This window comes from Melanotaenia boesemani, chromosome 5 (assembly GCF_017639745.1).
Source record: "Melanotaenia boesemani isolate fMelBoe1 chromosome 5, fMelBoe1.pri, whole genome shotgun sequence".
In the NCBI taxonomy this organism is placed as follows: Eukaryota; Metazoa; Chordata; class Actinopteri; order Atheriniformes; family Melanotaeniidae; genus Melanotaenia; species Melanotaenia boesemani.
This window is the reverse complement of record NC_055686.1, coordinates 34428921-34443703: the sequence shown is the minus strand read 5'-3', so window position 1 is coordinate 34443703 and position 14783 is coordinate 34428921. Positions and strand designations below refer to the sequence as shown.

The 14783-nt window shown below is 38.8% G+C and overlaps 1 protein-coding gene across 8 annotated transcripts in view; it reads right to left on the bottom strand.

The window, feature by feature from the left end:
• Positions 1 to 14783, bottom strand: part of sorcs2 (sortilin-related VPS10 domain containing receptor 2) — a 388660-nt gene that overhangs the window by 231426 nt on the left and 142451 nt on the right. The gene's annotated exons all lie outside the window — the stretch shown is intronic.

Genomic DNA, 14783 nt, shown 5'->3' with positions numbered 1-14783 from the left:
TGATGAAAGAGAATGATGAGCTAGCACATCAACCTGGTTAAGGATGGGAGGATTTACTCCTTTTCACTGTGGGACATCAGCCACTGATAGACACACACATACACACAACAAGACACATCCACAAGTGAAACCCTGCCAAGCCATTCAGTAATCAGCCCTCCCAGAGAGCTCTGATACAGCTGCAGAAAACAGAGCGGCGTAGCGGGGGTGAGCTATTTCTCCGCGGTGAGCTGGTGAGTGTTTTCATCTTCTTTGCCAAGCCTGTGTTCAGTGTTTAACCTGTGATCACTCAGAGGACATGGGTGGATCTCACGCTGATGGCTGTGTTAGCAGCCAGAGCTCAGTGCTTATCTCAAAACCCCACCAGTGGATGGAGTAAGGAGCCGCAGGGCCCAGTGTGTGAAGGTCTGCTCAGGGCCGAATTAATCTGGGTGTAAGTGTGGAAACCACACTGAGCACACTGAAAACACCTTCAGTAGACAGAGTTAAAGTCTAATAAAGAGTTTGATTAAATCTTTAGCCACAAGGTAAAACTTCTTTCAGTTGCATTGATTTTATCTTCATGCTGTGAATGGTATAACAAGCCAAATGTTCTGCATCAATGAGATTAAAGACACCAAAATATATATGGGCTATAAAAACAAGCTACTGGGAGATTTAAAGAAAGCTAAAATCTCTGTTTAGATAAAAGCAGCAAGTTGATGATAACAATCAGGTTTTTTTTTTTTGTTGTTTTTTTTACCACAATTGACCCCATCACATTATCTACAGTCCTTTCATCTACAGATAATATTGGAAATTTGATTAGTTCAGCCTTTCAAGCTGCCCGAATGCTGTTGACTGATAGAAACCAAACTTTAAATTTATGCTAAACTGAAGGACCAACGGAACAAACAGAAGAAGACTGGATTGTTTTACTGGGAACAAGCCAGTGGTAATCTCTATTTAACACTGACCCTCTGAAATCTTTCCTCCTTTTTTTTTTTATTGCTAATGGTATAATGAGAAGCAGGGTCTGTGCTTCTTTTGCCCATTTCTTGCACTTCTTTAGTGGCATCTACAAATACATACCAAAGACATAAATAACTGACATAGAATAGAATGTTTGCGCCAACAAAGTCAATCTCAAAGAGCTATTAGATGAAAACTACTTATTTAGAAACTGTTGGCCAAAGCCTCCTTGGAAATGGTCTCCATGGAAGGGTATTTGTTAGGAAGCCATTCCTAAGGAAGGAGGTATGCCAAATGGCACAAGAACTGGACTAAAAGACCAGTGTCAACAGGTCTGATGGAGGGATGAATCCTCCCCAGATACTCATCAACATTACTGAAGTAGTGTGGGATCATCTCTACAGAGAACAGAAGAAACGGCAGAAACATCCAAATGAGAGCTTTAGAAATTCCTTTGAGAAACCCAGAGAACTATTTCTAAAGACTATTTAAAGAAATACCATGAAACCTTGTCTACAAGAGTTCAGGTTGCTGCTCAAATACTAAACTATACATATTTTCCTTGTATGTAGTTTATTTCCATTTTTTCTGTTATTTCAGTAAATAGCAGCAGAGAACCGAGGGTTGGCTGAAGACTTTTTAAAAACTTGATCTCGTGATAAAGAGCAAAGATTCATGGATATATGTTTTAAGTTGTGTGAAAAATATGTATAATTATTCAAATGAAACAATGACTTTAGTTCAGGGATGGTCCTCGAGGGCCGCTGTCCTGTAAGTGTCAGATGTTTTCTTGATCCAACACACCTGATTCAAATAAATAGCTTATTGTTCAGAACTTGACAATAAGCTGTTGGATCCATTTGATTTGAATCAGGTGTGTTGGAGAGAACTAGATTCCTGCTCTAGTTCTCCACAGACGAAGCACCACACTCATCTAAATTTAATAACAAGCAATATTTCTCCAATACAGGTTAGATTTAGACCCAAATTCAATGTAACCTTGATGGTTATTGTGTCAGTAATAAACATGAAGTTGAATCTGTGAAGTTTCTGTTACAAAAATTACTCAACATCTTCCATTTCACCTGTCATAAGATTGACATCTGTCCAGTGGCCAAAGTGATTATATCAAATTAAAGCACAATTATAAGTCACAATAAGCAAGCAAATAATCTATTGGCTCTTTTTTGTGCAACAACAATCTCATAACTTTTTTTAGTCTGTATCTGCCTGTATGTAGAAAGGTTAAGCAAATTCTAAGGTAGCTGAAATTTCCATGACCTTTTTCCAAACTAGCACAAACATTCCTGATTCAAGCAGATTTGTCTGCTTTATTTAAGTAAATAAATAAATAAAAACCTTGAAAGGATTCTCTGGCTAGTCATGCGAAAAACACTGAAAAGAACAGCTGAAAAATTAAAGCAAAAGGGAGGAGTCAGGGGCCAATAGAGAGACGGTGCACCACTAACAAGGCTAATATGGATGCCGGGTGGAGGTTGCTATGGAAAATCAGCAGTTCCAGCACCTTATATGGTGAGAATAATGATGCTGAATTAATAGGAGAGCTCATTTTGCACTGCCCGCCATCAAGACCTTTGGATTAATAGACTGGCAGGGAGCTATTGTAGATTAATGAGGAATAATTACTGTAAAACAGAGTCAGGAGCAGTTGAGAGAAGGGACGGGGGGGGGGGGGGGGAGGGGGGTGGGGGGAGAAAGAAAAGTAGGACATCAGAGCACAAAGACATGCCGAAATTACCCCGTGGTTTTCAAAAAAAAAAAAAAAAAAAAATTCAACATTCAGTTCTTGCACAGAAAGGCTTATACAAGTGGCCACAGACCAATGGCAATCAACTGAAATAATAACTGAGAAGGGACATAAGCCAGTCGAATGCTGAGTCATAAAGGAGAAGTGGAATAACAAGAAAAACAAGGATAGAGAAGAACACCGACAAGAAAGTGTCTGTGAGAATGGATGTGACGGAGAACAGACACCTCGAGGTGAAATTGTATTTTCTCTGATGCGCTTGAGGAAACAGAAATGTGGAAGCACTTCAGGTTGGCGACAGGTGCTGATTCAGATTTAATGTCCTAATATGTCAAGGTTCCTCCCAGCGCCTGACGTGTCTGGGAAGAAAAATTGAGGGTGTCAAGAAAAAAAATGTGATGAGACGGAATATCAAAATAAAGAGAAAATAGATGTAAGGACCGGAATTTTCCAAAAATATCCACCTTTGACAGTAGCTGGTAAAGACTTGAGATGATTCAGACATGACAGACAGATTTTCAGAACTAAACTAAGAGAAACCTAGAAAATAAAGCTCAGAGCACAGCAGAGCAGTGTGTTGGTGTGTTAAAGATGAGGACAGTTACATACAGTGTATGTGTCTTGACTTGCTGGTCAGAGTGTGATTTCAACAGGAAACTGAATGACAGACAGACAGATACTGTCAGTCTGATTCAAATCTTAACAGCCAAACTGGTGACATTTATGTTTCCTAAGGAGCCCAAAGAACAACTAGAGAGCAGTTCAGAATAAGAACAATGTCTCCTGACAAGAGAGTATTGAGTCCTATCTGCCTGTGAAGAGTTTGTCAGAGCCTTCGATCATCCGTGCAAAGCAATGCGCTGCCATCGAAGAAATCTGCAATGCATTACAACACCGCAGCTCCACTGACAAGAGCAATGAGGGGAATTTGCTTCCTTGCCAGAGTATCGCTCACTGGGGCTATTAGCTGCATCCCAAAAGAATTTGTGCCAAATATTGTCCAGAGCAGGTTAAAGCTTGGGTCAGGAGCGATCATAACGATCTAAGCTTCCTCATCTTTCTTTCTGATAGAGCTGGGAATTAGTGGGGAGATGGGAGCTTCTGATTTATTGCAGCAAAGGTAATTGCCAAGACTAGCATTAAAATATACTGCTGAGAGACAGTCACCATTAACGCTAAAGCTGATTTACAGTGGGTAAAAGGGAGGCATCATAAATACTGCAGGACAGATTGAGCTTTCATCGCCAATCACATTTAATGCTTTGGGATGGTAAACGTGAAAAATGTTCCATGACAGTTCTGTGATGCTGAGACAATGAATGCAGTATGGTACCAAAACAGGAAGGGGGTGGGCACTCCCATCTGCTTGACGCATGGACAGGTCAGTAGTGCTAACCTCTGCCTGGCTGCCCATATCCTTTAGAAATGGCCATTCTGCTTGACTGCAGCCTTTTCTTTTAACAGACCAGGCCACATCTCAGTGCCATCTATCTGTTTATTTTCCATTTGTTTTACAACAGTGCAGTGGTTATGGATGACAAATCTCAGGGAGTCTCAGGTGTACCCTGGACAAGCGGCTTATGGCCAACTGCAATGGCCTGATTTAGATAAAGCCTGGGTTTATGAAAGCAAAATGGACTGTAGAATGATTTTTACACCTCTTCAAGAGATCTATGGGACAGCAAAACCAATATGATGCACCTTGGCAAAAAGACACAGTAGGAATCTTAACATTAATATAGCCGATGTCTGAGTCATCCCTTAAAGGCATGTGTTATTCTGTAGTGATCTGGTTGTGACAGTCACAAGAGTCAGACAAACAGTGTTTAACACTCAGCCCATTAGTGCTACAGCTACATGAAAATAGCAGCTATGAAGAGAAGTGTGAACCCGTGTCGACTATGGAAGCAAAAACACCGGGCCTTTGGATGACAGTCATAGAGCTGACAACCACACTGAGCGGAAGTCATAAAAGGCAAACAAGTCGCAGTGTCTGCAGAGAGGTGCTATGGTTGACACATTTGTAGAAAACTATTGACTAGCACAAAGCAAACAAAGATTCTGTTCATTTTTGGAAAAGGGATATCTTCTATTTCTTTTTCTACTGTTTCGAATTTAAATGCAACTGAATAAAGTTTTCTGAGTTGAGTTGAGCTTGAGTTTACAATATTAATGTCTGTGTCTATTATTTGATTAAGCAAACCACTAAAATCCATTTAAATTAAAAAATGTTGTTTGGGGCAAATAATTTTATGTGATTAATCATAATCAATTTGATTTTTTTTTATCTAGAGGCAAGATGGAAAAGATGAGCCTGCTCACTCTGGATGGACTTGAGAATAAAAAGAACATTGATGGAGCAACACATGGGCGTCGCCCCTGTGGAGGAAGATAGTGTTTTAACACCCAGACATTTTGCATTGAGAGGGTTCCACACCTGCACTTTTTTTTTTTTTTACATTTCTTCTCCTGCATTGTGCACGAACGTGGCTGGTCTAGGCTCCCTGGTCTTCTGTGTATCTGCTCCTCCCCTCCATTTCCTGCTGTTCTGTGAATCATGACGGCTGACGGTGATCAGCTGATCGGCTTTTCTGTTGCTAGTATCGTGTTGTTTATCGTCCAGGTGAAAAGAAGGAAACTAGTGGTTCATGGTTCACACTGGCACCCCAAAGATATCAGATATTCTCACCATGTGGTCACGTGTACATGGTTGGTGAGATGATGATGTATGAATTCTGCATTATGATCTAGAACATGGTAAAGAAATTCAAATTTAGAATAATTAGTTTGCTGCCATCATTAACTCTGGTTCATATTTAACTTATTTATCATTTGCAGTATGCCTTCAAAAAATCTTGAAAACTCTGACGCTTAAAGGGCTCACCACTCAGTCATCGCAGCTGACGTTCTGCTCCACATTTCTTACCAGTTGGTGGTGCTGATGCACCAAATCATTGCAGGACCACTGCGAAGAATAAAAAAAAAAAAAACAGAAGAAGAAGAAGAAGGAGTCGTTTTATCTACATAATGGCTGATTGTGACCAGAGTGAGGATGGAGGAATCCAAAAACCTACTGACCCTTTAGACAGGAGATTTGAGAAAAAAAACAAACAAATAAAACAAAGACGGAACAATCAATAAAAACTCTGCCATTTGCAGAAAGAGCAGAAAGAGTTTTAGTTTAAGGGAAGCACCTCTGTCTCACTAAGGTGTGTTATCTAAGGGGTTGTGACTCAAAAATGTTGAGAATTACTGCCTTACTTGAAGGTATCAACAGAAAAACAAATGGCAACTGCAGTGCAGTTTTTTTAGGGCCCTGATCACATTTAACCCTGCACCATTTCTACAGGTTTTTCCTCTATTTTGCATTTTACATACACATAGTGTAAGTTTCAGAGTTTGTACAGAAATCCCAAATAAAGTCATTAACATGCAAATTTATAATTAGAAACCAAATTTATCCAGATCTAACTACTCGTCAACAAGGATCCTCTCCAATCTCATCCCTTAAACACTCTAAGACTTCATGTTTCAACTAAGTCTGTTGGCCATTTCAATTATTTTTATTTCTCCCTTTCATTACATCTCTTCTTACAGAAATGTTATCTTTCCCCCCCCGTGGACATCACTCATCTCTCTCATTGTGCTTTAAAAGAAGATATCATATTTACATATATATATATATATGTGTGTGTGTGTGTGTGTGTGTATATGTATGTATATAATCAAAGCAAACCGATGCAAGTCCATCCATGTTTCCAGGTTATAGAGGAAATTCCTTTGGCCTGTTTTGATGATCAGTACAAGACACCCTGAACCATTGGCAAGTGAAAGTTTGCTCTCTTTTCCATTTGCCATCCCTAAATTCTTCAGCAACGGAAGAGCAGACTTTAGCTTTTTAGTCTTGCTTCTGCTGCTGGCACCGTTTTATCAAAGTGCCATTTGCGATGCTAGAGGTCCTTGAAAGCACATCTATGTGTAATTCTGCAAAGAGGAGTTGCAAGATAATGCATTTTTCTGCACTATAAAGAGGGAGACTCTTTATAGTGCAGAATTGATCAGAACTGACAGTCAGGCATGCTGCAACATGAAGGATCCTTTCTGTAACTGAATGCTGCAATCATCCCTACTGCATAATGAGAGTAGTTTATGTCATTTACATTAGAATCACAATATATAGAATAAGGAGTTGGCAAGATGTGGCTTACTTTGCTGTTCAGCTTAGTCACTGATGCCTGAGTAGCAATTGGCAAATTGCATCTGGAAGTGCCTCCTACACTGTAAGTAGTCTGAGCAGGCAGTACGCCAGGACACAGTGATTCATGTTTGGTGAGGGCACTTCACAGTGGTGGATAGTCTCTTGAACAGCACAAAACCACTGGAGCATAGTTATCAGGAGCAGAGAGCCTCTGCCATTTGAAAAGCTGCTTATAGTAGTCCCCAGACAGTCCTTTTAGCGTCTATTTTTTCCTGTTTTACAGAGAATATGACACAATAATACATCAAATATATCACAGCCAGAATACACGCAATCAGATAGCTTTTGTAAAAGGTCAGTGCTGTATTTTACCACTGACCTCTCCAAGCAATACGGTGAGTCACTGACCTAGTCCTGTCAGCTGTGATGATTATTTGTTTGCTTCCTTTTGACAAAAACCACTGAATAAAAGAATGATAGAAAGGCATGTGGAGGTTATCATCACCTACAGGTCTCCCTCTATGGACCTCAGTTTGCTTGTTTCTATCTACAAAGGCAGGACAAGCATCTGGCAAAAGGTGCCCAGTCTCCCAAATGTCCTCACTTTTCTTACCATCAGGCTCATAAATAAAATTTTTTTAAGTACATGGGTGAATCTTTTAGCCCCCTCTATTAACCTTTTGTTTGTCTCAGGATAGAAATACAGCATACAAATAATTAGCAAAAGCATCCACATTACAAACCCCATAAAACCCACCACCGACTTCAAACCCACCATTCCAACAACAACAGTGTGGCATACTTTAGCAAGCATTGCTAAACATTGACAGCATTTGCATATTCATGTCAGTAAGAGAAATGGGTTATGTGATCAGAGAGAGGCATTACATGCAGTGCAATAATCTAGTAATCTGAAAATCCAGGTTTTTAACAGATCCTTGAGTTTCCTTGGAGCGTGACTTTCTGTGCTACAGCACATCGTGTAAGGTGTGAAGAGGAGGGAAACATTGAAGGGGACTGTAAAGACAGAAATGATGACTGACAGCTCTTGATATTTTCTGCCAGAAACCTTTTGTATCAGGTCAAAATACTCACATCCATTTGAGTCCAGTTTGATAATCATCAGGTCCCTTTTGATTGAATCTTTCATATGTTGGATTTCACTTTTGTATTTGAAGTTAAGTTGTATTTGTCAAAGGTTTACCCTTCACTTTTTTTTGTTAGATGCCTGAATAGGTTTTATTCTACCCATGTTGGCAGCATATTTCTTAGCATTAAACACTCCTCAACATTTCTGTCTGTTTTTCTCTGTAGTCCAGGTTAAAAAGTCTCAGCAACTACTCTGTGGATTAATATGAAACAGACTGCGTGGCTTCATAACAATCAAACCTGAGTTCCAATTAGCTAATTGTATTGGTTATGTTCTGTAAAATAAAGATGCTAGCTGTGGTCTGTACTTTGCAAACCTTAATTTTTTAAGAAGTCATCTGCTAAAGGAAGACTATAGGAAGACTGTAATTTTAAATCATGTCATGTATTTCTTTTTATTTCAGACACTGATTGTATGAATGTGCTTATCTGTTTTCACCTCTGCATTGGGAATTTTCTTTTGCATATACACCAGTTGCTGGTTTCCAGTGTACATACAGGAAGACAACCTTATTCCATAAAAGTAAAAGATTATTTCTGTTATACCTTGATATGCTGAACTTTTAACCTCTGTATGAGAGATGCAGGTAGGAGAAATGCAACTGTGCAGGAGCGTTCCACCCGCAATCTTCCTGTCTTGTTTCCTACCAACATAACTTCTCTTTGTCTTGTTTGCATTTTGACCTTTATATGAACTGTGTTTGAAGTGCGTAGATGGAATTGAACTTTTGTGCAGCAACAGTTTCATAAATCTTTTGGTTACTGTAGTATATTTGTGGCTGAGGAGCCAGGAAGGCGTGTTCCTTACTGAGTGCCTGGGTACTCTTCTGACTGTGATAATGGCCACTGTTGACCGGGACTTTTTTTGGCTATCCTGGTTCTGATGAACCTCCCAGTACAGGGCAGGCAAAGTAGGGCATGACATACAGCAAAGCTGACTGAGACTTGAACATGTGTCTTCAGGACAAGAACTGTAATGAGAATGTGTGACTTTTCTGTGCTCCATCCATGATTCTGTACACTGTGTTTTTGCACGGTCACCAGGTTTATCTGTACTTTGACGATACTGTTGAGAATATAATCCCTCTGTCAGAGCTGTTCTCACATTCAGAGATTCACATTGAGTCAAATAATGTTATATTTCTTACCTTAAAAATGATGCTTTGCAGAGGAATATGGGGCTCTCTGCAGATCAAAATACCTGCTTGTAACTTATGTAATTTATACATTGCAGCCATGCTCTTTCTATTTTCTCTACCACTACACTCTACTACAATGTACCCATACCCTTTATTTATATATATTTTTTTAATGATTACCAAGCAGTTTTAGTGCTGCAACCTAAACCTACATATTCTGATACGTACCTTATGAGTTTTGTTGCCTAAACCTAACCAAACACTGATAAGAAATTCAGAGGATGGTTTTTAAACATACAGTCTTTCACAGGAGTCAACGTAGATCTAAAGGAAGCAAGTCAACCTGCTTATGGTCAAACAAAATAAAACACACATATATATGTACAGGTTTCATTTTCTACCCATTTTTGCGACCTTAACTTTGCATTATTGTATTGTTAAAGGATTATGTATACAATTCTCTATAAATATTGCTGTTATGCTTCTAGAAAGTTACCTTAGAAATTTTTTTAAAAGCCAAACAAAAAACTAACTTACAATCAGTGCAAAGGTCCGTTTATATAAAGTCCTAAAACCATTTTTCCCCACATTTCAGACACTGTGGCCATCCACAAGCATGCTAAGCACTTATCAACAACATGTTACACCACCTTTTAGAGTTTTTGCTGCTTTTTGAAAACTCTACAACCCTTAAAATCCCATTAAACTTTTATAAACTTGGACCACGTACAGAGGCTGATGGTCCTCATCACAGCAGGCCTGAGGCCCCTCTGCCGCATGTCATTTCCCTCCTGCCTGCTGTCGCCTTTTATCTTCGAAAAAAGCCCAGAAGAGAGTCTAAAAACAATTTTAACAGACTTGATAGACTCATATTTCTTGCACACAGCACAATACATTAGTAAGTTTGCAAAGAAAACACATCTTTAAGCAAAACATCTAAATCAAATTAACACATTTCACGTACCCTGATGACGGTTCATGCTGAAAACATGTTAAACTTAGGGGTGTTAAATGCATCCTTAAGCATTTGCATGATTGCAATGTAATTGTGAGCATCCAAGTTTGCTTCTATTATCACATCTTATTTTCAAATATAATCACAGCTTTCCACATAAATTGCAGTTCTGTTGCCCATGTTGATATGCATCTATTATTTCTGAATAATGTTGTCCTCTTCACCAAATTTTATTCCAAGATTTGTTTAGTACTGTTATGGATATTATCCAATACTCCAGTACATGACAGAGTGGTATGTAGTAAAAATAAACACAGTTTAAAATAGCAGAGATCAACATTGTAAGGATCAGAATATATTAATGATATAAATTAGACAAATCTAAAGTTATGGGCTGTTTATGCATCAGTAGTATTTTATTGCTACATATTGACTGTCCTATTATAAAAAAAAACCAGTAGGTTATGCTGACTGTCACCACTCATGCAATAGTTATTGCTGATGATGGTAAAATTGTCTGCAAACCACTTTGCACACTTTTGGTGAAATGATGAAAAATCCTGGAAAAAAAAAAACAAAAAAACTGTGAGACAGTTCAGTCTCCGCTCATTGATTAAAAGATGGGTGGCTTTACTAACACAAGAGTGCAGATTAATTAAAGTGAATTGTTTTCTGCATTCAGCACCTGATATTTCTCCAAGAGCTCTTACTTCAAAGACATGCAAGCAACTTCCCTTTGGTGAGAGTCGAGTCTCGCTGCGAGCGCTCCTTCTGACTGCCTTGGGGTATCTCACAGTTGTGGGGATAAAGTCCAACACTGCTGCCTGGCTGGCAACGAAGACAACAGTGCAAAGAATTTGAAACAGCTGCCTTTGATGTCTTCAGGGGTGGTGGTGCTGCATGTATAACTTATGACAACTAGACCTTTTACTGATTGGTTGGATGTAAGCCAACCATGGTGAAAAGAATGTATATGGATACTTTGCCAAGATTCCTTTTGCAGTATTGCATTCAGAAAACAATACTGGAGTTATTCTTTTTGTTCATATTTGATATAGTATGAAATTTTGTAAACAGTAATAATTTGGTTCATCGTTTTTAATCCCAAGCCTCCTGACCTCAAAAGGAAAAGCCTAAGAAGATCATCAGACGCCCATAAAGACCTGGAGGGCAGGACTGAGGCTCCATGGAGCAAGGCCCTATCCCAAATGAGGCAGCTAAAGAAAAACCAATTTGTCTCAGTAACTGGCTCTGACAGGTCCCTTGGACCAATCAGCCACTACTGATTGCTGTTAGTGTGACTGTCAATAAGTCTGGATTTCAAGATGCAGCCTATGTTAAACATACTGATGGTCAAGCCTTTTAATTGTGAAGATCTTAGCATTAACCCACCACCGGGATTTGCAACCATTATTAATGTCTCTGTGTTGCTGTGTGAATGAACTGATTGAACACTATTTAGGATCATGTTTAGCAATAATAATACACCTGGAAGATTCAATGTGATTCAAGTGTTGACTTATGAATATAAGCTCACTTTAAGTGAATATTTACAAATTTTCTCTTTTTTTAACTCATTGCTACTTTAGGCTCTTTAGCTAGACTGCACAGTGAAATGATAGCTGGACATAAGCAAAAGAAATGGAAAAAAACATCCACCTCAAAGAGCACACTTAGTAATGTTGTACAACATTAACTTAATATTAACAGGTTAGTAGTATTGGTTAAAGTGGGTTATGGACACATTTAATAGCAAGCATATCTCTTAAAAGTTACATCCATAAACAGCTTGTACAATTGACATTTCAACTTTTAATGTACTTTAAAAGTTGTGTTACTTCTGGCTGGATTTAAAGGTTAATGGCTGGAGTTCTGAAAGACTTGCATGCAACATTTCTCATCAACAGCAAATGTGAAGTTTGGGTTTGATGGATGGTATACATTACTGTCATAAGTCTGGAGACACCTTCCCGTTGGATTTAATGGGAAAGTGTTCTCAAGCTTATGACTGGTAGTATATAAGATCCAAAGCTCTCAAAGTCTCAGCATTCAGATTGTGTGTTTGTTTTGTTTGGAGAACATTACATACTTTAGGTACATACATACAAGCTCCCAATTAATACTAAAACTGGATAGTTTAAATAAGAAAAATCTGTACTGATGTCTTCATGACTTCCCAACTATATTAACAATGTTTATATGTAAACCACAAAAATATAATGACCCAGATTAAATTTAATTAAGCTGAACACACATTTACTAAAACAAACTAAATGTTGACAACTAGTGCATTATCATTACTTATTTTTCCCACTTTTCATGAAAGAAAAATAGTTCTGAACCTTTAAAAGGTCGGTTGTTTAGGATGTAGTGACATCTTGTGGCATAAACTGTGAACTGCAATGGAAGTGTTTGATATTTAATTTGTCTCTTGTCTTCTGTAGAAATGCAGCATGTTTGAGAAGAATGACCAACAAATGACCAGTCTGTGGAGAATAATTGCTCATTTGTAGGTAGTTAAAACATAGTGATCCTCATTTTCCCACAATACTAGACTAATGAAAGCATTCCTACGCCATGAACTCCACAGAATATAACATTTATGCAAACACAAGGACCTGATTCGATAGAGCCTAAATGAAAGGCTTAAAAAACTGAAAATATAAAATTGGTTGTCTTTATTCAAGCTCTTAGGATTACCATGACCTGGAAGATGAAGAATCTACACCAACAACAAGCTCTAAATGTTACACTGGCTCTACAGCAGTTGTAGCTGACACAAGCAGAACAAAAACACTTCAAGTCGTTCACACTCTGAATGCACTTCAGCCTGAATCTTTCTTTGGACAGTAAAGAAAATGGGCAGAGTAAGACAGCCGGTGCTTTCAGTAAGTGGACTGCTAACCAGGGCAAGTGGTTTCCCAAGGGGCCGAGTGAGCACACTGCAGAGCCCTCACATCTCCTAATCATGTGTCACCCTCTCATCCCACACAGACTGTATGCACTACATGTCTTCTGGTCTGAAGTGTGCTAAAAAAGATCATCTAGGTTAATACCCAGACTGACTGATAAAATATATATAAATCAGAACAGCACTGAATTGTTTCATGTAAGGTGATTTAATTGGGTTCATTTCAAGTTTACGTTAACCATCATCCCAAATCTTTCAGTCGGTAACTGGATATTACAAAAGCACACCGCTCTGAGGCTATAAAAGCTAGCATGCATCACTGTGAAGGACATCCACCTCCTAATAAATAAAAGGCAACAAAGATGTCTCCTAAATGTCTTGAATAAGTTTACAGGCCCATAAAGCAATCTTGACTTTACTGCAGCCCCCTGTCCTTAGTTAGGAAAAGATTGTGCAGTTTTCTGTGCAATCCTCTAACCCTGACTATTAATATCTCCACATGCAGGAAAAAAAGGACACCATTAAAACAGTGCTGGAAGGATTCGACCCAAAGCTAGCAGGGGTGCTAGAGGTGGCAGATCTTTTCAGCTAAAATAAGCCATTTCATAGCTGAGTGGAAAATAGTGGAGGAGACGGTCATTGTAAAGGATTGAGACTGGTAAGGCTAGAATTATCTGCATGTCAAGGGACTTTTGAGTAGGAAGCAAAAGCAAAGTCTTATATCATTTATCACAACATAAAAGGCTCTTATGTAACAGTTTCCTTACAGTATTTTTCTCATGTGGTAGTGAGATCGATTTACTTTTTAAACCCTGTTTATGGAAGATATGAGAATATCTCTCTGGCAGTTATTTGAGTCTTATTAAAATATGGGTAGGATTAGGCAGCAGAACGATGTGACAGCTTGTTAGGGGGCTAACATGCTTGGCAAAGGTTAGTGTGAAATAATGAACATGCATAATAAAGCTCAATCCCAGCACACATAGCAGTGATTCAAACTGACACCATACCTCTGTGAAAAGTAGATCCCTCACTGTTTAAGCAGACTGTACAACCCTGGATTGCATTCACATGTGTAGCTATAATATTTATTTGTGAAGCACATCTATAAAAATCTCACATCAAACTCTGATGATAGAAATAACAGATTTGTCACCTGCACATTTACCTCAAACCTTCTACTGGTTTCTGTTAAAGAAACCAATTTGAGATGATTTAAGCTTTGTGAAGTCGTGCATTGTCCTGCTGGAGGTAGGTCGTAAAGGGATAGATATGGTCAGCAACAATACTCAGGTAGGCTACGGTGGATAAACCATACTAACCATGATGGTACTAAGGGGCCAAAAGTTTACACAGAAAATATCCACCAAACTATTTCACCACCAGCAGCCTGAACCATTGATACACAGCAGAGTCCACGTTTTCATGATGTTTCCACCAAATTCTGAGCCTTCCATTTCAATGTGGAGCTGAAATGGAGACTTGTCACACTAGGCAATGTTTTTCCATCTTCTATTGTCCAGTTTTGGTGAGTCTGTGTGAACTGTAACCTCAATTTCCTGTTTTTAGCTGAAGGAGTGGCACCGGTGTGGTCTTCTGCTGCTGTAGCCCATCTGCTTCAAGGTTGGACGTGTTGTGTATTCAGAGATGCTGTTCTGCAGACCTTGGTTGGAACCAGTGCTTATTTGAGTTACTGTTGTTATCTCCAACCA